This window comes from Neopelma chrysocephalum, unplaced genomic scaffold (assembly GCF_003984885.1).
Source record: "Neopelma chrysocephalum unplaced genomic scaffold, ASM398488v2 Primary Assembly neopelma1_24, whole genome shotgun sequence".
Lineage (NCBI taxonomy): Eukaryota > Metazoa > Chordata > Aves > Passeriformes > Pipridae > Neopelma > Neopelma chrysocephalum.
In genome coordinates, this window is record NW_020897693.1 from 5,976,812 (window position 1) to 6,004,653 (window position 27,842).

At 38.9% G+C, this 27,842-nt stretch overlaps 1 protein-coding gene and 2 long non-coding RNA genes across 4 annotated transcripts in view; 2 read left to right on the forward strand and 1 right to left on the reverse strand.

The window, feature by feature from the left end:
• Positions 1-4,251, reverse strand: part of SOX6 (SRY-box 6) — a 376,930-nt gene extending 372,679 nt beyond the window's left edge. The window contains exon 1 of the mRNA XM_027700993.1: positions 4,157-4,251. The gene's annotated coding sequence lies outside the window, so the exon portion shown is untranslated. The remainder of the gene's footprint in view (positions 1-4,156) is intronic.
• LOC113976152 lies at positions 227-3,268 on the forward strand. 2 transcript variants are annotated; one of them, XR_003537018.1, is made up of 3 exons: positions 227-433; positions 1,813-1,916; positions 3,090-3,268. It is a non-coding gene; the product is annotated as an uncharacterized LOC113976152 (long non-coding RNA). The 2 variants fall into 2 exon arrangements; XR_003537019.1 differs by lacking the exon at positions 227-433 and adding an exon at positions 780-1,564 and having other exon boundaries at positions 1,666-1,916.
• An 801-nt stretch (positions 4,252-5,052) lies between the features above and the next one.
• LOC113976160 lies at positions 5,053-27,733 on the forward strand. Its single transcript, XR_003537020.1, has 3 exons — positions 5,053-5,136; positions 21,542-21,642; positions 26,735-27,733. It is a non-coding gene; the product is annotated as an uncharacterized LOC113976160 (long non-coding RNA).
• Positions 27,734-27,842: the final 109 nt, after the last annotated feature.

A 27,842-nucleotide genomic window follows, 5' to 3' on the forward strand; every position in this document is an offset into this window, starting at 1 on the left:
CATTTTTTTTTTCCTCCTGAAACAAGTGAAGGCGATGGTTACTGCTGTCAATCTTGGCAATCAATGTGAGCGGCCATGTCGTAAGTATTCAAAGCATTTCCCGTCGTGCAACATCAGAAAGTGAGTGGCCAGGGCATTGATCTGAGGAAGGCAAAAGGAGGCAGGGCTCCCCCGCCCAGACAGCACAGGCAAGATGAGACAACACAGGGAGAGAGAGGAGGGAGAGGGGAAGGGAGAGAGAGAGAGGCTGGGAGCGAGCAGGGAGAACAACAACTGCGGAGAAAGTGAGCACAAAACAGAAAGTGAAATCGGCGCGGGCTGCCAGCCGCATCCCCGCGCAGCTATCACCACTCACAGGGCCATTAGACACATGAAACCCTACACCGCTCTGCTCTCGCTAATGACCACTGATTGCCCGGAGTGGTGAGGAAAGGTACTAGAAAGTTACCGGGGAGGGGGTGCGAGGGCGGGGCGGGGGCCGGAAAAGGAGGAGGGGGAGCGGGGGGGTCCCAGGGGAGCCGGTTCGCGGGGCCGGGGCGGCGCGGGGGGGGGGGGGGGCGGCGTGTGACACGGGGCCGGCCCGCCCTCCTCCCTCCCGCCCCCGCACCGCACCGGGTGCGTGGGGAGGCACACGCGAGAAGAGTCCTGCCGGGCTCCCGCTCACGGGTTACAATAAAAAAAAATAATTAAAAAAAAAAAGCTGCAGAAAGACGATGTGCAGGAGGAGGGAAGGACTGGCGGGGTGTGGAGGGAGCGGGGACGAGAGGGAAGCACTCAGCAAGCGCTTACTGACAGCTGATAAATGGGACTCTGAAGAGCCCGATCCCGCAGCCCGACCCGGAGTGGAAAAAACAGATGAAATGGAAAGTACAAATTGCTCTAGAGATGGGAGTCCAGCTACAGGGAATCCGGGGGAGAGGAGGCAGGAGAAGGCACTCAAAGTCCACAAACTATTTAGTGATGCATTCAGCAGAAAGGTAAAACGTGAGTGCAGTGAAAAGGGAAAGACAGGTATGGCCGGAGAGGAAAAACTGATTTAGGACGGACTCGAGCTGAAGTTGGGATTCTCGTGGCGACGACGAGAAATTTTAGCAGCGGCACTATATAAATATCCCTCTCTCTGCCTACCAAAAGGCAACAGATAGGGACTGGAATATCAGCTTGAATACCAATTTAGGAACTCACGCTCCTTTGGAAGTGCTAATTGGGGGGGGGGGGGGGATCTGGGAAAAAGAAGGGAAAACTGTAAGGAGCTGAGGAGAAAATCAACCAGTGGCAGAGTACTGCAAACCCAAGAAAGTCTATCTGCTGTATTTTTGCATTCCAAAGGTAAACATGAAAGAGTCTTTCAAACTGTCAGGGGCCCGCAGATCAGGTGGGCAAACAGCGCTACAGAGCTAACGTCTCCCTCTTTTGATATTATTCACACCTAGGCTAAACTGTTGTTAAGATGGGAGTGCGGAAAGCAACCTCAAGCCCACAAAATGAGAGAGAGAGAGAAGTTGTTGATTCATCTCTGTATTTTTGGCACTTTCTCCCCGTTTTCCAGAAGGCGCCTGGAACAGTTAGTAACAGACAAACTTTTTAATTTTAAAATAGCTTCATAACTTATAGAGGCCAAAAAGACGAAGAGAAATCCTGATTTCGCTTTCCTCCTCTCTCAAGTAGAAATTTGTGGACTATGTTAGACGCAGAAGCACACTCAGCCCCACTGTGAATGAACCTTGCTTCATAAGGACGTGATTAAAATTGAGCATTAACGGGATGGCACAGGACAGACCTGACTTGGCTCTATTTCATTTTGTTAACAAGGTGTAAAACTCGACACACTACTGGAGTCATGCACGTTGCATCCTCTACCTTTGCTATCCGAGGTGCTATTGTCCCTCTCGAGTAGAGTCCAGGGAAAATGAGTTGTAAGTCAGAACCTCTTGGAATAATGGACCTATTTTATACAGTATTTTGGGGAATTACACTATAATAAAAGGAATAACCAAGTGCTATTCAGCAAGTAGCAAACTTCTTGAAATAGAACTTTACAATTATCTAGTAAAGCTTTATCATCAAATTAACTGGATGAGGACATAGTAACTCATTTCCTTTCATTCTTTCAATTTTAATAAAAGAAATTTTAAAAATGACATTCAGAGATGGGGGAAATTGTATGACTGTAAATACTGAGTTTGTATTCACCTGCGTTTGGCTAATTCAAAATATGCACCTTGCTACAGTTATGTGGTGTATAGATTTAACAGCAGTAAATAGCTGCCTTTCCAGATATTGCTATGTCCTTTTAAATCTTTAATTATAAGAATTTCCGTAATTGGTCACTAACGCTTTCCTTGTAACACATTTAAACCTGCTTCAAGTAAAAGAAACACCTTGACTTCTTTTATAACTAAAGCTTTGGAGCGCAAAACAAAAAAAAAAAAAGGTCTGTAAGAAAAGAGATGTAAATCAGAAGACAAGGACGAACTATCCTGCCTCAGTTTGCAACTCCAGCAATTTGTCAGTGGAAGTTTTTTTCTTTCAAGAAACAAACAGAAAGGGAAAAAAATCAACTACTCTTCAAATGCCTCAAAGGTAACGTTCTCCTTATTAAATACGAAGCGGGAATGGGACAAGAGATGATTAAGGCATCATATAAATCTAACCGCCCACCTAGCTCCAAATCGGGGCAGCATCCCACTGCATTCCCGAAAATCCAGTGCAAGGAATGACACTGGGCTGGGGCAGGACACCGCAGGGATGCGGCCACGCTCCCAGGCGGAGCGCAAGCAACGCTCTCCAGCTTGTTGCTTCCCCTGTGTGATCAATTAAGTTACAGATGTAACTCACAGTGTCGGAGAGCGACAACTTCTCGGCACCAGGAAAAGATGATTCCTTGGGCATTGTATGCAAATGTGCGTGTGTGTGTGTGTGCGCGCTGCACGGGGATAATTGTGATTCCCTCTTTGTTTGCATAAGTGAACACCCGCCGTGTAGATCCGTATACACGTGCCGAGAAACAAGAAAACGCTTTTACTTTTAGTTACCCCACGTTTAGAAACCGCGTTTGAAATTACTTCCCTTGCTTTGGCTTCATTAAGGCTAAATCCAGGCAGCGCAGGCAGATGTTGAGGAAGGATGCTGACCTGCTGGGGGTCCCTGCAGAGGGAAGGGACCGGAGGCGCTCAGATCACGTCGGGACACTTACCTGTTCACAGCTGTCATTGCATTTTGTGCCGTCTGTCTCATTAAACACGTTAAAGTAAAGCAATATTCAACAAGCAAACCAACCTGTCTGTGTGCTAAGTTGTACGTACCGCATCTTTAACATGAGGAGCAAACCTGCAACTCTTGTAGAGTTGGCGGAAGGGTCTCAGAAGTTTTTGATTCAAAGGGCAAGAAATGCCACTTTAAAAGTCATTCACCCACTTCTAAACTCCCCTCTCTCCCCAGTTAATGCCGGACAATTAAGAGGCATCTTTATAAATCCCCTCTGCGGACACTCTCCGACAATGAAGGCTTTTTATAGGCTTGCTAAAGATGTTCAGAGAAACTTTTGCAAAATAATCAAGAGCATCTGAGAGAAAGCTAAAGGAAAGGAAGTTAAAGCCTGATCATCCGATTGGGAGAAAGTTTTGTTAGACTAGATAGAAGCATATTACTGCACGTTTCTTCAAAAGCAAACCCATCAGCTGATACGAGTTCCCCTAGAACAAGAACCTCTGGCGATCTCCTCAAAATTTAGGGGACGTTTGTATTTTGTAACACTCAAAGCTAAAGATCTGACTGAAAACAAAAACTCTGAATTCCTTACAGCGTCATCTGCCAACAAAATGTATTGTCTTGGCAGAAAGAGGATCAAGGAGATTTTAATTTAATTTTAAACTGTGCATCATCTTGACAGTGAAGGAAAAAGCCGCAGCAACAATCTCCCCACTCCACCCCCCTCCCCGTTCAAGAAAAAAAAAAAAGGAGGGGGGGGGAGAGAACTGGAAAAACCACATAAACTTTTACAAAGAAAATAAAAGCAAGTTCGACATGAAAACCCCTTCCTGTCTCGGAAAGTTCATTTTAAAGGTCCCCTCTGTAAATCTAAAGTGCAAACACCAGGCTAAGGTAGTGAGTGGCTGGAATTTGCATGCTGATAAGAGAAGGCTGTTGTACTTACAGTGACAGAGGGCAGGCTGCGGAAGAAAAGCTGTTTGTGTTAGCCTGAGAGTCACCCAGGGCTGCAATGAGAGGAGAAGAGAGGAGTGGGAGTGCCAAGCTGGATACACCTTCACCGCATCTCATCACATCTGCCAGCCTCTCTCTCCCTCTCTCTTTCATTTCCACATTCCCTTTGTTCCTGAAAAAAAAATCTACACGTCACATCAGTCCCCAGATGCAGTCTACACCAAAGAAAAAAAATGAATAATTCAATCAAACTGTGCATAGTCTCTAAGGCAATAAATCTATTGCACTTAAAGAAACGAAGGGTAATTACCGCTATAGAATTAGAATAAGGCCAGAGCGCGCAGGGATCCCAGGGTCTGTAAACTCCACGGTCAAATAAAGTTTCATTTATTTAATCCTTTGACATCCCCAATGTAAACTAAAGGGGAGGATCAGAACTTATTCCGGTTGGGTTTGAGAACGCCTGAAGTGAATGTTATAAAAGGAGAGCGCCCGTGATCTGTGACAAACACAATGCAAGGGAGTAGAAGTGTTTCACTGCATCACCTCCAGGGTCCGTTCCCCCCTCCCTAATGAAGAGCAGACCACACTCCCACTTCCACCGGCTTCTGCTGCTCGCTGCAAGTGCAGCGGGGATCACTGGCAGCCAGCAGCCGCCTTACCTGCTCCCGAGCGCCAGCACAGCCTGAGAAAAACTCAGGGGAAACGGCAATTTTGTTCCACACTCTGGCGGAGAGGAGCCATGGGGGATTTGCACCGGCACGGATTGACTCGGAACGCTGCCCCTGACTCGTGGATGTGTGCGGGGCTGAGGCTGGGGACTGCCCGCCGGGGGCGGGGGGAGCCCGCCGGGAGCGGAGCCCGGCGGGGCGGGCGGCGCTGCCGGAGCGCCGTGACAGACCGGCCGGGGCGGGATGGAGGGAGCCGCGCGTCTCCCGCTCCTGCCGCTAAAGCAGCTCCCTCGACTCGGAGGTAAGATGACTCTACATTGTGTTTGTCCTCCCCGGGTAACCCAGGTCCCAGGGGCACGCTGCTGTGCTAACGAGGGCGGTGGCTCGGGGCTGTGGCTCAGATCCTTGTACCCAAACCGGGCTGGAGCTTAACGCTGGCAATCTGCTGCTTTACCCTCTCAATCGCATTCTTTGCAAACTTCTCCTGGGGGGCTGGGGGAGGAGAGAGACGTGGAGGGGGAGGGGGAAACCCTAGGTGAGACCGCGCTCTTCAGATGCCGCAGCCCCTCGCTCCGATCCAGCTGGGCTCTGCGCCGGCCGGGCAGGCTGAAACACCTTCCTCCGGAGCAGAGCATCGCGCACCTCCCCGTCCCTGCCCCGCCGTAGCGGGCGGTTTGATTTATCCAAAAACATTAACGGGACTGTTATTCTGGCGAAGGTGAAGCGGGGCGCGCTCCCGGCTCCCCGCGCCCGGGCCTGTGCGCGGGGTTAACGCGCCACCGTGAGGCGGCCGCGGGCCCCGCACCGAGCGCCCGCCGCGCTCCCGGAGCGCTCCCGCAGCCGAGCACAGGCGGGAGCGGAGACCCCGCCGCGGGGAGCCGGCAGTCCCCGGGACCCCGGGGCCAGCGCACACCGCTCCCTCCCGCCCGCTGTCACGGGCCGGGGAAAGACGGGGAGACTTTAAGGAGATGGAAAGACACAAAGGGAAACCCCGACACCGGCGTTTTCCTAAGCCACCTGCCCCGGGACTCTCTCCCTCCTTCGCCTGTCTCACTCATCCTCCCCGGAGGTTTTTGGGGTGAGCAGGGCAAAGCGCACCCCGGCCCGCTCCTGCCGCCGGCATCGCTCACGGTGACTCCCCTCCGACACCCCTGCTGGAAGGCAGCGTCCTCTCGGAGCATGTGCCAGGGAGCTCTCCTGTCTCCTCTACCCATCTTATGCCTCGTTCCCCTGCCAAAATCAGGCCAGTTGCACTGCCCGGGCTTTCCTAGAAGGTTTTGCTTCTCCAGTCATTTCAGTGGTTTCAAGTCTGAGGCTGGGGGTTTAATTTTGTTTTTTGGTTTTTTTTGTTTGTTTGGGTTTTTTTTTTTGATGGAGGGGGAAAGGGAAAAAAAAAAAAGGAAAGAAAAAAAAGACGAGGCTGTTACAACAGTACCTGGGGTGACACCGCTAAAAGTTGTGGACAAGGCTCAGCACGATGAGTTTCTTAGGCACGAAAGCTATGGGAATGGATCTACTTTAGCAGACAGATCCTGTTATATAGGGGCACAACACATCACAACATAGTGCAGTTCTTAACTCTGCTCCAACAAAAAGCCTTAACCCGGAAGGGAGGGGGATCCTCTAATGGATCTTTTAGCAGCTGGTGGGATGGATGCTCTGCCCCAGCCACCGGAAAACATCCATCATGTCAGTGCATCCTGGCACCCAGAAAAGCATTAACTGCACCGGCAAGGTTGAAGTCACCTAACTCTTAGCTACAAGTTGCACTGGCCAAGTAAGCTCCACAAATGAATCACGAGAACGCTAATAACAAGCTCAAAAAATGGCAATTACACTCAGCTGAGATTAGAAATCACATTAAGATTGGATCCCTGATGCTTTGTAGGTATAGAGTAAAAGTGGAAAAACAGTAGCATGACTGTGGAAGGCGCAAACATTTCCATTGAAATGCATCTGCTCCTCCTATTCTGGATATTTAACCTAACAGCTGGATTTACCTATTTCTCATCTTATTAATTTTTCTACTCCCATCTCTGTACAACAGGATGAACATAAAACACCACCAACATATAAAAAAAGGAGCTCAAGATTAACAGCGATTTTAAATGTACTTTTTCAGAAGCAACCCAAAGCCATGCAAGAGGTGTTTAAAGCAATCATCACAGTCATACTAAGGCACCTCTTCCTTGAGCATACACCTGTGTGGCCTCACATATTATACTGATATTCCCAGCTTCAGCCAGGAATAGCAGAGCTTGTCTTGTCAATGAGGAAGGAGAAGAAGATACACTGGCATAGCTATACCTGCACACAGAGTTGAGGAGCTGGGAGGGGATATGTCCTAGAGGACCCTCTTGCAGCCCGCAGTAATCCTATTTTATACAGCCCAGAGTAAGCTGTAGGTCAGTGGTATAAACACGGAAGTTACAGAATATTTCCCCCTAGAACCTCAATCACAGAAAAACCTTTGCTAAACATGATGACTGCAACCCCCTATGAATTACTGCGAGGGTTTATCAGCACACCACAGTGCTTTTATTTCTTCACTAGCAATGCCCCGTTCTGACAGCACATGTTAGAATTCCACAGAGCACCTATAGGCTTTTTATTGTGACACTGTATTTATTCCATCAGTTTATTTTGTTTCATACCCCCTCCAAAAAAAAAAAAAACCACCAAAAAACTCCAACAGCAAAGCACAATTTTCAACGTCCCTGACTGAACTATTGTGCTACGAACAAGACACTGTTTAAAAAACAAGTAAACAAACAAAATCCAAACAAAAATATATTTTAAAAAAATCCAACCCTGGAGGCTAGAATAAATAAACAAAGCTGTCTTTGACCTGAGGACTGGCCCACACTGCAAATAAATGCATTGCCACTAAGCCACATATACATGCCACATGAACAGAAATAAAAGGAATCCTCGAGATAGGCCAATGATTTTGTATTTTATATTACTATCACTGTGCACTTATAAATTGCATTGGTTTCAAGATGTTCCTGTGAATTTGTGATAATATGGCCTAATCTTTTAGGCTTCTGTCACTGTCAGTTTTCACCCAGAAGCTCAAGTCCTGTGCATGTAAACTGCATGCTTCTTATTAAGAGAAACAAAATGATGATGCCAGAAAGGATTGACAGTTTCGAAAACATCAAGACAAAAGGTTAAAATGTCTGCAGAGAAATTTTGGGGTACAAAGTTCTTTCAGACTGTCCAGTTTTACTTGGAGCTTATAAATATCATGGCATGTCGCATGGGTAGGTATGGCTGTCTCCTCCCTCCTTTCCTCTTAGGGCACTTTACATTTTCTAACCCAAACATGCAGTAGGAACTTCTTGCAACAAAGTTGACTAAGAAGCAAATCACTGTATAAATCTTTCAAAACATGTTTAAATATAGCTTACTAAACCGGGAATATTGGGTAGAAACTGCTGAAAGTATTCATACTGTTAGAAACTAAAATGCGACATGATCTCAACATATTCGATAATTCAATTACATGAGAAGTTTTTCCAATGTAGTATCAAATTTAAGACTGAAGTGAAGTAAATATTATTTGACCATTTTGGAATCTTCCTAAGACAAATGACTCAAAGATCAAAGATCAAGGTGTTTTATTTCCTATTTGAATCAATTATCAATAAGTCTTATACATGGGAATCATGCATATTGAATAGAAAACACGCTTTTTTAATAAATAAAAGTTAGACTGAATAAAATTACTATGTTTGGAGAGCAAAGTTCACTATTTTTTAAGTCATTGCAATCTATATAATTATGAAGTACCTTGAATATGGCATCTTACATTGGTCCTAAATGTTTTACTCAAGTAAAACACTCATTGATTCCAATGTGAGTGTTGCCTGAGTAATAGAGTTCCCTGTCAGACTGTTAAAATCAGCTAACTTCTAAGAGCCTGCAGATTGATGGAATAACGAGATTATACTAAAGGTATGTATTTAATACGGAAAAAAAAATTCAAGTTACCAGGCAAAGCTTTTCAACATTTACAATAAAAGAAGACAGTAATATAAGTAGATATTTTTAGGGGGGTGTCATGCAGACACTTAAGCTTGTGACTTTATTTATGTAAGTCATGGCAATGAATCAGTACTCTTATATCACAAGCATTAGAGGTTTAGCATCTAGGACAATAGAAATAGGAATAAATTTGCTTTAAATATTCCTCTAGCCAAACAAGACTGTTTTTAAATCAATTGCAGTGGATTACACTGTAAGAGTTATTTTGGAATGTCATGTTTAAAAGTTTGTGACTGATGATATACATTCTCTTTGTTTTGAGTGAATAATCTCTTCATCAACATTATGTAGCAGAGTTATATTTTAAAATGTTCTCACAAAAAAATCAGAATTCCTTCACAAAAAACCGACATCAGACAAACAAAAGACACTGACATACCCCTTTTTCTGATTTTTTTTAACTAAAGTATTAAAAGCTTAATTCTAATAAGAATATTAAGTAAATAAATGTTTACTCAGTGGTATTAGCATAGTTGAAATAGTAGTTTATAAATTTTTGAGAGCATCAGCATCATGATATGGTTGTCATAGAAACTGCAACAATATGTCATTTCAATTAATTTTACATGCAGCAATGCTGAGGTCCATGTAACAATTCTTTTAGGAAGTTCTAGAAGTAAATATTGAAAAGCAGGAACAAAAACACTAATAGGTAATGGTACCCTTCAATTATTATTTAGTTAACAAAACAAGGAGAAATCTAAATTATTCTAAAATAATAACTGTGCTGGAGAAACTAATTAAGCAGACTTTGACTTTAAAAACACCAAAATTAAAAGATGAAAGCTACGGAAACATTCAGACTTAAGTGAAAAAAGTATCTTTTCCCAGTGAAGGAGATTTGAAAAAAAAAAAACTGTGTAAAAAAAGATTTATTCCTGTTCAAGAAATATAAAACATGAAATAGTTTTAAATCATGAATGTTGCTTTTGTGTGTGCAAGAAGCAAAAAGTCAAATGTTACAAATCCAAGACCATAATACAAGATTTTAAAAAAAGCTTTAAAGGTAGGAAATGTAACATGAATAGATTTATTTTTCCTGTATAATGCAGCTACTGTGTGTTATGAATGCTACCTTAAGTAAATCATTGCCAGACACACTCAAATGACGTTAATGACTTGATTTTTAGAACAGAAAAGCTTACCAAAATAAAGGCAGTATTTTTTTAAAAATAATAATTATATTGTAGCAGTGTGAAATTTATTTTTTTATTCTTTCTCTTTATAGGACAGTATGAACATATACTCTCATTTTCTTATTGCATACGTATGATACGATACCTAATGCAATAGTTTATACGTGAAAGAAAATACTGAGCAGATTGTAATGAGAAAAAAAATTTAGATTTTCAACACATTTTACACAGCAATCAATAATTACATGGTATATTTTGTTTAAATTTACTGAGTTGCCACACAGACTAGAATGTGCAAGACCTTTCAAGCTGAGATGTGAAACAAGCTGTTTGTAAGTAAATACAAACTATCAATATTAAAAACAAAACAAAAAAGGGAAAGGAAAAAAAGAAGAAAGCCCACAGCCTACGGAAGCTATCTGCAGTGAAAAAGGAGAAGCATCTAGAGCTCTCCTTTCTGATAGGATTAAGGAATGCTACAAAAGAAGCATTTAAATCTCTAGTTTTCCCTGACAATTAACAATGAAAAGCAGATGTTTACAAAGCTATTTTACATGCTCGTTTATAAGATGCTAAAAGATGGTTTGTGGATGGTAAGAAGGAAGAGCTGGATAACTGCTTGTCTGGTGTATATTTAAAAGCATTTTCATTGGCTCAGTTATTGTTAATAATGAAAGAAACACTTTGTGCTGTATAGCTGTGACTATAGAAAACTGCCATCGTAAAGTCCTCAACAAACTCTTAAGATGCAATTTACAAAGATAATAATAACACAGAATTATTTCACTTCTCTGAATGCTACACATTTGCATACCAGGACTGTGTACAATATACTCATAATGCACATTCATAACAACAAGGACTTCTTAACATTGCAAAAGCACAAGATCTGTGCATTAAAAATCTACAGTTCCAAGTTTTCCTTTTTGGTGGGAAACCATTTGTATAAACCAGATGCTCTGCATCTACACAGAGTAAGCCCACGTTCAGCTCTACACCTTTATTGAATGGGATCATATCACAAAAATTATGGAACACTGTAAGCTAGCAACAATATTAATAAATTCCCTCTCATACAGAAACATGGCCAATTAACTTCTCACACAAATTTAAGCAGAAGTCTGGTCTATAACTGTGAGTCAGGATATGTGGGTTCTATTTCTGGCTGTGCTACAAACCTATAGAGTGTTTTTGAACAAGTCACTTACACCAAGTCACTTGAGTAGGAAAAATGCTAAGAATGCATGCCTTGAGCTCAATCTAGGCAGATCCACATCTGCTTATATCGCATGCGTGTGAATGTGGGCATGTGTCTTTAAAAACCTGTGGCCTACTCTTTTTGGACTTTTCACCTTTTTATCATATTTTTCTACATGGAGGGAGACTCTTGGGGGACTAAATTCATAAAAGATTCCTCACATATCAATTATATTTATGCATAATGAGATTACCATTAAAAGTCTCAGCCCTGCAAAGATTCACAAGCACATTTCACTTCACACATTTGTAGTAGTCCAATTTACTCTAATCAAATTATTCACTCTCTGTAATTCTAGGCATCCAAACTTCTGCAGTATCAGGAACTAAGTTAATGGAATAGATAATGTGTAGAAATACTCATACAAGTTAGTAATGAGGCTCAGCCTTCACGCTCCTAAAGTCCTGTATCACATTTGATAGAAGAGTTTTTTAGGATATTGCTATTACAATGTTCTGGTATGAGTAAGAGGATACTTGACTTGACATTAAAAATTTTTGCTATCTTATCATATATATTTTTTCAAACCAAACAAAACTCTCTTGCAATGTGTAAAATAATTCCAAAGTCTGCAGTTCTAATCATAAAAGGTACTCATAAATCAACTGGGTGTTGCCACCGTGCAAGCTGATTTTGGTTTTTGCCTCAGCCACTGAATAAATTCTAATTTTTGTTAATGCTTATATTATTCCTACTACTTCTTCAGCTGTGAATGAATATCTTACACTAAAGTACAAAAATATTTAATTCATATTAGTTCACCAGGTTTCATTTCCTCGATGGTCTCTTCTGCAACTCAAACTTCCCATCTACGGGATACTCTCTTGGACTAAAATTGCTCTATATACATGATGATATGCAAAGTAGGTCAAGTTTCCAACATGCGCCTACAGCCATACTTAACTTCACCCAAATGGATGCTGCTCACATGGTGAAAACTAAACATGCATAGAAATGTTTATAGAAATGGGGCTGAAAGTAGCAAACCGTCTTCCTGCCTTGGATGGATTTTTACCTTAACACAAATTATTTACACAGAAATCTAACAGCAAGGGATAATTGAAAATATTTTCTCTACTTTTCAACAAAACACCATGGAGAAAATACCTTCCCAGCAGCTGCTATTGGTAGAGCAGAAAGGGACAAAAGAAGGAAACAGCCTCTCCCTCAGTCAGTAACAGCCTGGACTGATGTTGCACTAATGCCAAGTAGCAAAGCAGCCGATACAACACAGCTCACAACTGCTGACTTCTTCTAGTACCACATTCCGCAGCCCAGAAACACAAAAGGTATCCTCCCTTCTCCCTCCCCTCCTTCCCACAGAAATCATACTCCTGGCTGGGTCCTTGACTGCTGGGCTACCACAACCACAGGGGAGGGGTCACAATTTGCCTCTGCCTGAGAATTTTGCCGTTATTTTAATTTGATGGCATTTTAATGATATGGAATGGTTAGATTTTTCTGAAATGTCTGTGACTAAGTGTTCTGTTCTGGGGGAGTTCTTTTTCTTTTTTTAAAAAATTTTTCTTTTTTTTCTGGTTTGAAAATTCTTTCAATTAGCTTTCTCATTTATGCAATAGAAAGGTATGCCCAATGTTAGCGTTATAGTTTGTTTTTTTTTTTTAAATTAACTTAGGAAATGTTTATAGTGTTCATCAAAGGAGCCCATGTCTCTGGAAGTTGAAATTAAAAGGAAAAACATGTTAAGCAAAAAGAGAGCACTTTAGAATCAATATGGTCACATACCCCCCAAATGCCCAACTCTTATGATCAGCAAGCAATCACTTATTTAGTATGGCAATTTTCCACTTAAGCACTGAAACCTCAACCTCAATTGTAAAGTGGTGTTCAAGTCATAATTCAGTCATAGTTTCTGCCTTTGCTTTTCTAGTCATTTCTAGAACTTAGAGTTGCAAAGGAAATTAGTCACATACTGGTTTTTAATGTAAAATAAGGTGGGTTGAGTGTGGAATTAGCAGTGTCTTACATTTGAATGCACTCAGCTATGGTAGCCACACATGATGAACCTTTTATAGAACATCCTCTGCAGTCGTGTTCAGCACAGGTAGCAATTCCTGAAAAGCAGCACAAAGTTCTCTGACACACTTCCTAAGGTTCTGGGTCAAAGGAGGTTTAGCAGGGATTTGTCAAGGCCTATTTAACGCAAGACTGAGATAGGAAAATACTAAAATCTGTGCTTTAAATGTAGTACACTATAACAAATCCTTTTTCCAGTTCTAAAAAACTCAACCCTTTTCTATAGAGTATTTGGCACACTTGTTTTCCAAGAGTGAGATTCAAACTTTTCAAAGCCCTTACATGAGGAACTTGCTTCTTTTTGCTCAAAAAAAAGAATGATACAAATCCTTTAATTTAGAGAGAAGATTTATTTTGTGGAGAATATGAAGAGATTTTGCTGTTGATATTTTCACATTAATATACATTATTTATCTCCACAGGGTGGCGAAAAAGAGAAAATTGCAAAGACTTACTGGGTGGCAGGAAGTGGGATTCACTATAATCAACAGCAGCAGGGGATTCTTTGAGGTTGTGTTGAAAGATATATTCAAGATTTTAGCAGAAAGAAAATAATTGCATTTAATATTATGCTGGTGGGAAATAACATATGTTCAATCTTTTCCAGCTTTTATACTTACATTCAGATTTAGACTCTTGCCCTTTTGATGCAGAGATACAACTCCTTAAAATCTGTTTGTTTTTTTTAATTATTATTTTTAAGCACACTTATGCAAAGGATGTCCTGTTATTAGCCAGCTAGAGTTTTATGATACTTGCAAATTTTACTTCAAAAACTTGCTAAGGTTTCATGAACATAATCAATGAACAAAGTAAACAGCTCTATGTTTAATAAGCAAGCTATTACCAAAACATACTAGTTTCTAGCATTGTTTTATTTTAGATTTTTTTAAATTTAAAAGTCAAAAAAATTACATATTTTCTCAGATGTTTGCTTAAAATTTCATTCTGTTTCAAATCACTATGCTTTTTAGAAATTCAGAACTTCTTTAAAATTAATGTAGTTCTGTCTGTAGTGTAAAGAGTAACTGCTAAGTTGATGAAATATTTGCAGTTAGTTAATACAAAAAAGCTGACAGTCATATAAAGGTTTTCCACACTTAAAGGGGATAAAAATTTGTGCATATGATAATTGAGCCTCAATGTTAGTTCATATCTCATAAAAGTTTAGGAAATTAAAAGTAGCTGTCTAGTTTAAGCTGATTGTGCAGAATTCCTTTATAATCAAATACATACATGCAGAGAGGTGTCACCACAACATGTTGCAATAATGCCCTGTTTGCCCATGAATAACTGAAGTAAAAGAGAAACTGGCACTGGAGGAGTCTGTCCCTTTCTCCCAACTTAAAAAGGACCTAGACACAAATATTTTGTGCTAGACACCTATATTTTAGAGACTAAGGCAAGTAAGATGAATTCTATCTTGCACAATTATTGCAACCCTTGTCTAGTCTTAACATTTACCTTTTGTCATTCCCTGCTTTGTGTTACTCCAGAATGGGTATCTCAGGGCAGATCATTATCTATGTAAAAGGCTAAAGGAACAGTGATCATTTACACCATATAGAGATTCAACTATTCCTCACCTATGAATTTAGTTGCACACTTCAGGCAACCATATAAAATTATTTTTCAATTAAAATCTGTTAAAGTCATATTTTTTTCATAACCCTATTGGTTTATTAATTTTCTATGTAAATAGAAATGGAAGTATGTGTATATATTTGTAAAAACACATCATAGACTTCTGGAATATGAAAGATGCCAGATCTGGACTTTATATTGACATGGGCTTAGAGATGTCTACCAAAAGACTTAAAGTGTGAGTTGTGTGTAGGAGGAGGAGGTGGGGGAAAACAATCTTCCATTCAAGAACAGTCTTCTTAAAAGTCATGTGAAGGCTAAACATTTGTAAAACATTACATTTGTAAAATGTAACATATACACTTCACAAGCCGCAATGCCATGGTTACTTTACATGTCTTAATGACTCGCATTTACTTTTTTATGTTTTTTAAAAAATATTTACTTTTCTCCCTCCATCCTCACTGCCAGCAGCAACATTACATGGCCACATATTCAGACAGCTGAAGAAACTGCTGTGGTTTTGGGGGGCAGGGAAAGGGGGTCTGTTGTGATTTGGAATAGCACAGCAGCACAAAAACCTAGTGCTGGCACCAGAGCGAACAGCGCTGAGTGAATGAAAGCTGGTGTGGAGATCAGCTTTAAGAAAGAGTGGAACTGCAGCCTGAGGGTGGGATCCTGCAGCACCTCAAACCAACAAGCATCCAGGTCAACAGAGCCTTGCCTCTCGTCCTTTCTCTACCAACCAAGGCTGTCTATTCTTTCCCTTGCATCAGCACTAACACCCACACAGTGTGCAGAAGCCAGCCCAGGGAGGTTGCTCGTCTGTAAGCTAATCCCACAAAAGCAAAAAAAAAAAAAAAAAAAGAACAACGAAACAAAAACTTTTCAGCCAGATTTGCTCAAGAAGCAATTCACAGAATGATCAGACAAGAGCTAGTGCCAGCACAGTGCAGAAGGTGGAAACACAGAGCCAGAGCCAATAGCGGAGAGGACAAGGCAGCCCAAACTTAGATCAACTCCAGCTGTGATGGACCCAGAGCCAGAGCCAGCCTGACCGCTTACAAGCTTCCTAAAACCTCTGCACTTTCTTTGAAAATACTAAGATAGAATGAGTAAGTTTATAGAGTTGAAATTACCAAGATACCTAAGAAGTAAAATCAGGATGCTTACTTGAACACTGGTCAAAAAGCAAGAAAAAAGCCTCATGTCTTAAAGCTATCTAGCAGAATTTTTGTAGAACATAACAGGCAAGGACAAATCATTCCTGAGCTACACAGATCACTCCTGTGAGTAGATTTCTCCTTTCCAAGCCTTCACTGTGTAGTTTTGGACTGAGAGGAAGACCTTAGCAGTGGCTTCAGTAAGTATTACTCACTGTTTAGAGAACTCTGTATCATCATCACTATAAAACACATAATTCTACATATTATGTTTTGTAATGTTTGCAACGTTAGCACAGAGATGAGAAGATAAGGCAGCTTGGAAAAGACTGAAACCAAGAACACTAGAAGCTAGTATTTAGAAAAATCAACAGTGAGGAAGACAGTACTTCTTTTCTCTATGCAAGTATCTAAATTCTACCATTCCACACCCACAAAAATATGAATCTTTCGTTACCTAAGGATATAAGTTTTTAGAACAAACAGATTTAATCTACCTTAAATCTGTGAGGGCAACTACATAGACATGATGAAGTGTTGAAAAATGGAATTTAAAAGAAAGGAGAAAAATACTTAGGAGATAAAAAAAATCAACAACAAAAAGATTTCTGATGTTACAGTCACATTGTAAATAAAAGAAACAGAGTCTAATACGTTGACTATAGTAACGATATTAAAAAACTCATCTCTGTAAAAGACAGATTTGGAAATTCCAGACAAAAGCTTCAGAGAAGCTATAAGGGATTGGTGTGTTAATTCCTGAAAGAGAATAGGCTACTTGCAAGTACAGAAATAAATAGATATTAGTCAGTAGGTTTAGCTTTCCCCTTGCAACTTGTACTGGTTGGAAGGAAGATAAAATCTGTAACTGATTTAGGGGAAACCACCTAAAACAATATTAGAAAGGTTTATATTGACTACCTGACTTGCCAAGAAGGCCCAGAATGAAGGATTCTAACAGACTGACTAGCAGACAGGTCTTTGAATATAAGATAAATCAGTATTTACAGACACATTTGTGCTCCCACTGTTGTAGTATGTTCCTCTCTTCTGCTGATAACTTAGGAAATGAGTATAAGTTATATGAAGATACAAAGAAGATTTCCAAAACTTGAGTAGTCAGGATATGTTAAAGGTTAACAGAAACATTGGATCACATGATGGGATAAAAATGTCTGCTTCTGGAGGCCAGCAGTGGAGAGCACTGAGGAAAGAGTACAAAGGATACTTCCTTACAGGAGGAAATGCTGCAAAAACAGCTATCAGAGGAATTCAAAGAAGAGAAAAGCGAGAAAAAGTAATTCACATGCAATCAATAAATCTTCGGATTTGGGGAATTATTGGTGATAGTTTTCTAGAAATAAAAATTCTCAAAAATAAGTGTTTCATGTGGGATTTTCTGTTGGTCATGTGTACAGCTACTGAGGGGGAAGGTAAGGAACTCGATTTCTGAGGCTTTGATAACTAGCCTGCCCTGGCCCAAATAATAAAAGCAAAGTTCAGTTCAGTTAATCCAGTTTGGATGTGTATTGATTTGTTGTCGTCGTTAGCAGCATTGCTATACTTTGTCTTTTTGAGCAAGCAGAAAGAAACCTGGGAAGGGAAAGATACATGGCCTGGGGAAGAATAGGATGGCATCTCTGAGCCTGGGAATGGGCTTTGGGTATACAGCTACAAAAACACCTGCATATCCCATGTCTTTCTGCTCAGCTTTGTTTATACACATTTGGTAGCAGTCCTCAAAACCGGAGTCTTGTTAGTCAAGAAGATCAAGTCTGTTGAACTCAAACTGCCTGTAGGACCACAGCTCAAGGATTCAGCCACACTTAGTGGATAGACTTCACTAAATTCAACATCTGATTCATTAGATTCAACATATTTCGTAGGGAATTTTTTAATTTTTATAACCAAACAACCCACCCCCTCCCACAAAACAAAACAAAACAAAACACAACGAAGCACCGTTTCTTCTTAACAGCATCAAGGTAGTAAAAAACATGAATAAGAATACAAAGACCACAGAATGTCTTTCCTATCTACAGTACTTTAATCTAGAAACTTTAATCTAGTACTTTAATTTAGAAACTACAGCTCTTGTCCAAGCCAGTCTGTTTAATCAGTGTTTGTGGGTGTACAACTGTGTACCTCTGAGTGAAGCCTGGAACTGCTGTTGTCAGAGCAGACAATACAGGCAGTATTTTGCAGTTACCCCATGCTGTGTACCACGGGTTTGTTCAGTCCAGAATGCTTCCTTACAGTCCTACATCACAGCAAATTATGATTTACAATAATACAGTAATAAAGTAACCACCTTAATTTACTAAATCATTTATAGTATTCCAAAAAAGTAATGTTTTTCTTACCTAAAATCTCAAACAAGTGGGCACAGATCACCGATCTTCTTTTGTACTGAGTTCATGATATCAAATGTCCTATTTATTGAGTGTTGGTGACTGGGATAATTCATAGGTAATCAGTGATTTTTTAAAATCTGCTGGATTGTCATTCAGCTCCTGTAATACCTTAAGAAATGTGTCCTTGCCTGATGAGATGTTTTGGTACCATAAAAAGGAAGTTATAAAAAAAACCTCAAAACACAGTGAATTAAAGATTTGCAAATGCATATCAGTGCAGCAAATATAAATTGCCTTATTTTACTATTATAAAATCTGTAAAGTAGATAACCAACAAGCCAGGACACTAGAAACTAAGGTTGCCTTTTTTTTTTTTAACAGACTGAACCCATCTTAAACTCACCCAAAACCTTAGCTCTCCTGAGGAAAGACAGATAAAAGGTTAAATCCGTAGAAAACAAAGAGAAATCCAAACAAATTCCTCCATCCTAAATGGTCACCAGGATTACAAATCAACTAATTACAATGCAAGCATATGAACTGGGTTGCTTATAGGCAGTGTGTAAATTTAAAACTGCTCTACACTGAAGGTTAATGTTTTATGCACGCTGTTCTGTACTAGGACATCTTTTCCTGCACAACTATTAAAAGTATTTACAAGTGTATATACACTCTGCATGTTTCTCAGGAATTATACATTTGAAAATTTGAAGTTAAGAATTCTCAATCAAATTACAAATAGTTACAGACTGTTTCTTGGTTTCTTTCTTCCAATTTTAAGGTTATTTTAAAAACACAACAGTTACCTATTGACACACTGAAAAGTTATAGTTTAAAATGGAAGCAGTTATGGTTTCAATCTGCTACTCATACCATACAAAAATAACAGATATACATAATTCCAGTATATCTGGAATTATCTTAGCCTTTACCAAGAAAAACATTTCCAAGTAATTTTTTTTACCAGAAGTTTATGAACTAAAGTTGGAAAGGTGACCTATAAGCCAAGTAAACAATTTCTCTATCAATGACTTTCCCCTTGCTTCCAGGTATCTATTGAACACAGAGACTTCATTAAAGTAGACTGCAAAGAAAAAATTGTGCAACAATATTTGCCTTTCATGTTGCAGTTTTAATATACTTCAATACATTATCACACACTTCCAAATAAGTAAACAGTAATCTTATATTTAGAATTCCTCACCTTTTTTACTAAAAAATGTAAAGAACCTAAAAAATAATTATTCTTTTAATATTGTGAATATTAATTTCATTGATAGCAAAATGAAGTTAATTATATTGCTGTCCAAGAACAACAAAACCACCAAAGATAAAAATAGATGTTGTTTGTATGTTATTTTCATTACATATGGAAAGGATTGTTATTTCTGTTCAGTTGTTCAACATTCAGAATCCATTTTTATCACCCCGGTACAATAAATTTAGTCACTTTTAGCTGTGATAGAAAATGACCAAAGTCTAGAAAGCCCAACCTACAACTGCATCCCATTCTAGGAGGCACTACTCATAGACAGAAGATGCACAGTAAAAGGCAGATTCTATCCTGAAAAGTCCAAAGTTTAACAGACAAGAGAAACAGAAGGCGTGAGAAAAGAATGTAATGACTAAATAAAGGTATGGAATGTGGGGCAAATAGAAGGTAAGCAAATGGCTCATGGTCACAGAGGAAGACTGTGGCAGAGACAGAAATTACACCAGATCTCACTCTCCTCTGACACATCAGTATTCCTGTCTGCATGCATATGACTTTGTTGCCTTTCTGCAGGTCTTAAGTCTTATTAAAACCCAGAATGAGATAAACAATATATCTAAGATGTCTAGTCACTTCTTCAAATTAAAACCTGACCATTAACGGGCTAAGCAGCAAGTCCCAAGCACCAGCTGACAAGACAACAGCATCTCTTATTTGCTATTATTGCTAGTAAGAAAGATATTTTTTCACTCAGTGTGTATAGCAGAAAATCTAAAGTAACAAATTTTCACTAGTGAGTAAGGAAAGAATATATAACCTGAAAGTTTCCTTTGACATCTTAAAATGGAAATCACATAATTATGACAAGGGAAATTAATTGCTAGCATTAATATCCTCTTTGTATTCCTAATTTTTAGTTCACACATTCACCTAACAAGAAATATGTAGCACACAATACATCTAATCCCACTGCATTACAATAATTATATTACAGAACACACACATTTGCATTCTTAACTGGTTATATATATATATATATGTATCTATATTCATATGCATGGAGACACAGGAAAACAAATACATATATAGAATACACTGATGATTATACTTTCTGAAGAAATCAAAACATTCTGAAAAAAGAAAAAAATACCTTGCTTGACCACACTAATTACCTGTTAGTGAGGTGTTAATTAAGACTTAGGAAAATACACAGTCACAAGTTTTACTATAAATTTTTTTTTCAAGAAAAACCTTTGTTGAGCACATTTCCAATAATACAAACTAAATATTTTCCTTCTATCTGAATAGTAGATTTATCTTTTTGTTTAAGTGTTTTAATGTTTTTAATCTCAAAAATAATACCAGCATAAGTAAAAACAACTCAGAGCATTCTAACACTTACAAGTGAAATTAGCGTCTGTTATTAGGAAAAAAGCTAATGGGGACCAGCACAGCAAAAAAAAAAAAAAAAAAAAGTGTTTTTCATGGTCTTTCTGACACACCTCTTCCTATGTCAAACTGTGCAATGCTCTCTTCCATTGGCTATTTTTCTAATCCTAATCCTTGTCTCCATGACAGAAACTACAAGTTTCATGGCATTCAAAGCAAAACTGATCAGTAGTACAAATGTAAGCTCAGAGAAGGACAAACTACTCATGGAAATTGGGAAACCAAAGCCCACTCCAAGATATAGCACCACACTTTAACACGACTTCAGACAAAGCTCCCCTTCTCACCTCTGTGTTGCCACCTTTGACCAACAACTTCGTCCTGCTTCAAACACACACAGGTGTCACCACTGCAGCCATCAGGCTGCTGTTGAGGCCAGGTAGTCACAAACTGATAGTTTTAAATAATGGCAATACTGTTTAGCAGAGATGTTAAACTAGACAAATGATTTATTCTGTTGAGCTCCATACAGATGTACTAGGGCCACTGAAGCCTTGAGAGAATTCTGCAGCACTGCACCTGCTGTCCCTGATGGGTAAATTCAGAACAATTTTCAACAAAAGGTAAGATTTTATTTTAGGTGTAACTTACCCTTTTTCTTTCTGCTGTATTTCTGCAGGCATTTTTGCCCACCACTGTACTTCAACTAACACCAAATTACATGTTTTGTTGTTTTGTTCAGCAGAGATTTTGTCATTGTTGTTGCCTAAGGACACCAGCCAGAACAATAAACACTTCCAAATAAGTTCCCCTTACACAGCCTTGGACATGATAAAAACTTAGCTGCTAAAGTCTTATCACACATGAAATGTGTTTGAACTTTGTCAGTCCTTAAAACAAAAAGTTTTCATTTATCCTGATAGAAACATGAGGAAATCTAGATTTAAATTTTCCGTGTTTTTGTTTGGGGTTTTTTTTAAAGCCCTATAACTGTAAAACAGAACTAAATGTTGTATTTCTCAATGGTAGTCAAGGAGAACACTCATAAAGCTCATTTAAAACAGAAACTACATATATGAAATAAAATGCATAGACTTGTCAAACAGAAAGGATATTATAACAGCAGATACAGGGCTGTTCCTTTTTACTTTCACTAGTCCACAGTTCTCCTGATTTGCATTATCTAGATTGCTTCCACTGGTAAATCTCTTTGCATTTGACATAAAATTAACAGAAGACTAATTTTAGGATTTGAAACATCCTTCTATATGATACAGGGGTTTTTTTTCTATATGCAAAACATTTTCCTCCTCAATATCAAGGGGAAAACAGACATGCATTATCTTAGTTCCTCTTTAAAATTCTAGCTCCCCCACATTTCTCCATTTAAGGACAGTTGGCCATCAGCAGAGAACAGAGAGTTGAAACTGTTAAAATAATTGACAGAAAACTGTGCAGACTCCAAAAGGCTTTCTTGAATGGATGTCTCCTAAATCAAATATTAGAGCTTTTCCCTGAGTTTATAACATATGTGATATAGTCCAATGGATTGTTCATTACAGTAATTTTCCTTCCCTTCTGTTTTCAAGTTGTTTTTTTTTCTGTCTTTAGCACACATTTGGATCTATTCCCTTTGTTATATCACAGAATATATAGTAAGAGCTTAGCAAATAAACAATTTAGGGTAAGAGGTTATCCAGTAAACACTTTTACAAATGTCCCAGAATAAGTTACGTTGCTCACAAAGCACCCAAATAAATGGCTATTTCATTGATACATTCAGCATCTTTAACACTCTTCACAGCAAACCGAAGTTGTTTAAACAGTTGAAAATGCAGAGAGCAACCTATATTGGTCCACCTCAAATACAACTGCTTCAGCAGCATATCTTCAGTGAGGTTTTCAGACTCACTAAGCAGAGATTCCTGGAAGGCATCAGCTTTTTTGAAGAGCACCATTGCCCAATATGAAATATTTTTCAAATCCCAACACCTAGTGCAGCCTTATTGTAGCTTTAAAAGTAATCACATGCACCTTTCAAAAATAATAAAACACATCTTGTAATAGCCCACTGAGTGCTGCCAATGTGCCATCACTGCTGTACCTACAGAAAAACAGCAATACAAAACGAGGACTTGATTTACCCCCCACACAAAGAACGTCTGTCACATAACTGCAATAAAAACTCTGACCTCTCAAGTCCTTATGCCTTAACCACTCGACCAACATAAACACACCCCCCCACACTCCTTAATAATTATTTCCTAAGAAATAAACGTGGCATAGTTGCAAAACTGTAGCACAGATAGACTGAAATAACTCTTCAGCTGCTTGTACTTACAGATATAAACAGTACGCAGTTCATAATCCACCTGGAGTTTTCAGAAGGTTTTGATGTCAATGCTGTTCAAACACATCCTCTAAAATGTTGAGTCTATAATCCCTCAATATGTGTCAGATAAAGGATTTCTTATTGATTTGAGGTCAGGATTTCAGCATAGTGAAACTCATGCAAACGTAAGGCTTTTTATGTTGTTTCTTTTCCTTTGTCTGGCTACTGCTTTTTCACTTTTAAACATGCAATCTGTGATCCACAAGACTTAGGAAAAAATCCAAAACTGTTTTCTTTGTAATTCAGTACATCCAGATAAAACCATGCTAGAAGGTTATTATTGATGCCTTGTTTGCTCATGCTATACTCGCAATCTATTATATATAATCCCTGGATATTCTGAAGAATCATTGCTAAAATTAAAGAACCTTTGTTTGAATTTAAAGTTTTGGTGAGTGAAAGGCATCTGCTAATAGAAGACAAGCTTAGAGAAAACCTGCAGAGAACTGTCCTTCCTCACTGCTTTTGCAAGCTACCCCCAAAAAAATCATACTAGGGAACATCAACAAATTGGTTCAGGTGCCTAGGATTAACATTCACAGTGTTTTCCTGGGACATATCTTGCCCTCCTAAACACACACAGTGTTGCATCATTAACTCATTATAATTATTTAAAAACCGATCACCCTATTTCTGTGATAGGCTGCAACTAACAGTCTGTTTTGTAAACTAAGCAAGTTTATTCCTGGTCTGTGTTCACGCAATGCTTAAGATTTGCCTACATACAAAAGTTGTGCTTAATTACACTGATTTCATTTAATCAGCTCAAGCCCTGCACTGTGATGAGATCATAAGGTTGCTTTCTACATATGAAGTTCCTCATTGGGGAAGACGGACACAACCCTCCTGTACTACTACAGTTGCATCCATATCTTGTTACACCTGCACAGTTACTTCAATAAAACATAACGTGAAACACTTACACTGCTCTAGAACCCACGTGCAGAACAGAACATACAGCTGGAAAAGTATGTGGCCCTTGGAAATTTTGGTAAGAGATTTTATTAGGAATTAAAATACTTTTTATTGATGTGTGTTGTTTGAGAGCTCACGGAAAGTTTCGGATATAGTAGTCAGTCTCTAGCTGAGTACTGGCAGAACCAACTTCCTCAGTTTCTGTGGCATCCCAATAGCTGAGAAGGTGCTGTAATTTTCACAGCAAACAATCCCTAACTTTGGATGCTTTTATATAGCATTCAGGATGCATTTCTATTTGTTGCTTAGAAAACTGAAGGACTGAATATGCAAGATCACCTGAGCCAACAAATGCTAGTAAATATTTGAAATTTCAGAAACTGTTGAAAATATTTCAGAATTTCCTTCAACATAGGATGAGATTTTTTTTTTTCAGTAGATTGCAAAATGTTCTTTGCTGCCTGGTAGCACTGAACTATAAAAACAATGTGAAACACTAATAATTTGAAATTCTCTTAATGGAAATATCTAATAGGAAGCTTTAATCACTGATGACATTGCTATTTTTATAACTGAGCAGTAAACTGTTCTAGGCACAGAGGAAAAATAAAATGTAGGTATTACAAAAACCTAGTTTCATAAATGGAATTTCAACAGTTGTAAAATGTTTTAATAAACAAATTGCTCTGTAAGCAGTGGAAATGTTCATAGTGTGGCTTCCATCTGACTTGTGCTCTTCCACACTCGTGTGGGTCCCACCACAGTAATTCCCATTTGCTGCATGTACACCCTGTGGGCTCTCCCTCCACTTTCCCCTGACCACAGACAACACCACGAGCTCTGGTTCCCGTTAGGGCTTCCCCAGGGAATGCAGCGGGGTACTCAGATAGGAGCTGGGCAAGATGCAGCACATGATTCATACAGCAGTGAGGACAAGCTGCTTGGCTGGCTATAGATACTGCTGCAGAATGAATGCAGCAGTATCTATCACTGGATCACTCCCTTTCCCTATCTAGTCACCTTTTTTTTTTCTTTTCTAAAGCTCATAGAAACTTGAAACGCTTCAAACACTGCCCCACTGTCAAATTCTATCCAAATCTGCCAACATTTTCTGAGATACAGACTGGCACAGACACTGCAGATGTGTTTCTATCTGAAATCAGATTGAAATACACTAGATGATGAGAATGAATATATCTATTTTCTTCTGGAGATAAGTGGTTGTCCTGCTTTTCTGCTCCCAGGCTTCTAAACGTTGTCCCTCTGTGTCTGGATAATGCAAGAGGTCTCACATTGCACCCTGACAATAGCTGGTAGTAGAATGCTCTATCCAAAGACTTGTTAAATTCCACCATGATCAACATTTCTAAGCAATCCTCTGCTTCAGTGGTATAAAAACATTATTAACTACATAAGTATAATAACAGAAACCTTTTAAATACTAACAGACTCTAAAAGCAGTACGTTATAGACTCGAAATACTGGGCACAAGGTTATGGAATATATGAGTTTTCAGTGTTGGATAAATAACATTGTTTGCATGTGGAAATTTTTAGGTATAATATTATTTCTTCACAAGATGCCTGTAGATTCAGAAAGACAAAAACTCAGCAAGAAGTAAGGCATATCTACAAATACACATATGTATATATATATATGCAAATGAGTGTATGCAAAAGATTGTTTGCTGTTACTCATATATTAAATACAGAGTATAGATGCATATCCACCTATGAATTAAATATCCTATGAAATTCTGTGTAAGATAGTGAAAATACAGATGGAGCATTTGGACTTCTCACTCAAATTCCTGTTATTGACTGTAAAGCAAAAATGGTCTGAAATGGCCAAACCTGTCTTCAACAGACACAGGTTTTTTAACTAGATAGATGAAAGATACATATAGCCTAAAAACTTTTATGTTTTAAATCACTTCAGAAATAATGATGGATTCATAGCTCCCTCTCAAGTAGTGCAAACAAGCACTACTCTAATCCAAATCACTGGGACCAGGCAGGTTGCATGATACACCCTCAATCCAGACCATTCAGATCCATCCAAGTATCAGCACTGAAAGTTATTAGCAAGGCATAAAGCATTTGGAACTGTAGTATATTTACTATTGTTCACAGTTAAAATGTTGTTTTAAATATTTGGTAACTTTCTGAAGTTTTATTAAGGAACATTTGGTGGTTATTAAATCACTCCCCACCCTGTCGCTCTACAGGACAACACTGCATGCTCTTAAAGGCTTGGGTGGCCTAACAGAGTCTGTGGCTGTTCTCGGACTTCCCTTGCTAGATATATTTACCTTACTCCTACCATTTCATATGGAATCATTTGTTGGTTTCAGTGCCATTCCTTCCTCTGAGGCTGAACTTTCACTTTATTTATTTTTTATCTTTTAGATTAATTTTGCCTCTTCGGGGATGGATAAAGAAATTGAAGAACTGACTCCAAATGTAAATTCCTATGCTTCCATCTCTTTCTGAGAACCCTCTAAATTAGCAGGCACATTCTGAAAAGCACAATGATAGATTCCTTTGTGTAGTGATTTCTCTTCAGATCTCACAAATAAGCACCAAAAAAATTCTCAACTAATATGGAATTTCAGCTCAGATGGTCACAAATTAACCAGAAAAGGGTGTACATTCATTTAAACAAATTACACACATTTTCCATTTTTGGTCTATAGCATAAGATATTAGATAGTTAATTTTAAATGCAAAACTTTGTACAGCGTGCAAATCATGTCTGTATGTCAAAGTAAAATAACAAACCTAATGAGGAATGTTAAAAAAGTAAGACCCATTAGTTTAAAGATACATGGAAGCAGCCAAAGATGACAAACATGCATAAAATTCAAAACATGATGGAAAAGGGAACAAGCACTGAACCACATAAATCAGTGTTTTGAATTCTATTTCTCTGTGGGTATAATTGTACCTTAGTTTCTTATAATGATTTATTGAGGTAAATAGTCTGTATGGTTTAACAGCTACAGCTTCAAAGTGTCAGGCACAGACTCTCCTTTATTCATGAGGCAGCTGAGTATTGGGATGTGAATCAGCTTCTGTATTCGGGGACTTGGCAAAGTTTGTTTTTAAGGTTCTTATAAAGGATTCGTGTTGATGCAGCTATTCAAATGTGAAAAACACTGTGCTGTAATGGATGAAATAGAAAAGCTTTACAGTAATTCTGAGGGAAAAAAGTAAAAACACTGAAATAAACCATTCAGAATTACCTTCAGCAAAAGAAAGGAACATCCCAGAGTTAATTTTAATACAGTCTATCGTTTTGGGAAACACAGAAAGAAACTAATTTCTTGATGAAGTACAAAAGTGCGATGGGATTTCAGAATTTACTTTTAAGTTGAAATAAAATAAAGTACAAAAGAAGAAATGGTAGAAGTTTAAGCTGTGATATTCGCATTTTGGGTTGATTGCCAAACCACACATTCTATTGCTCTCAGACCAGGATAAACCAACCATTAACTAATCAAAAGAATCATTATCC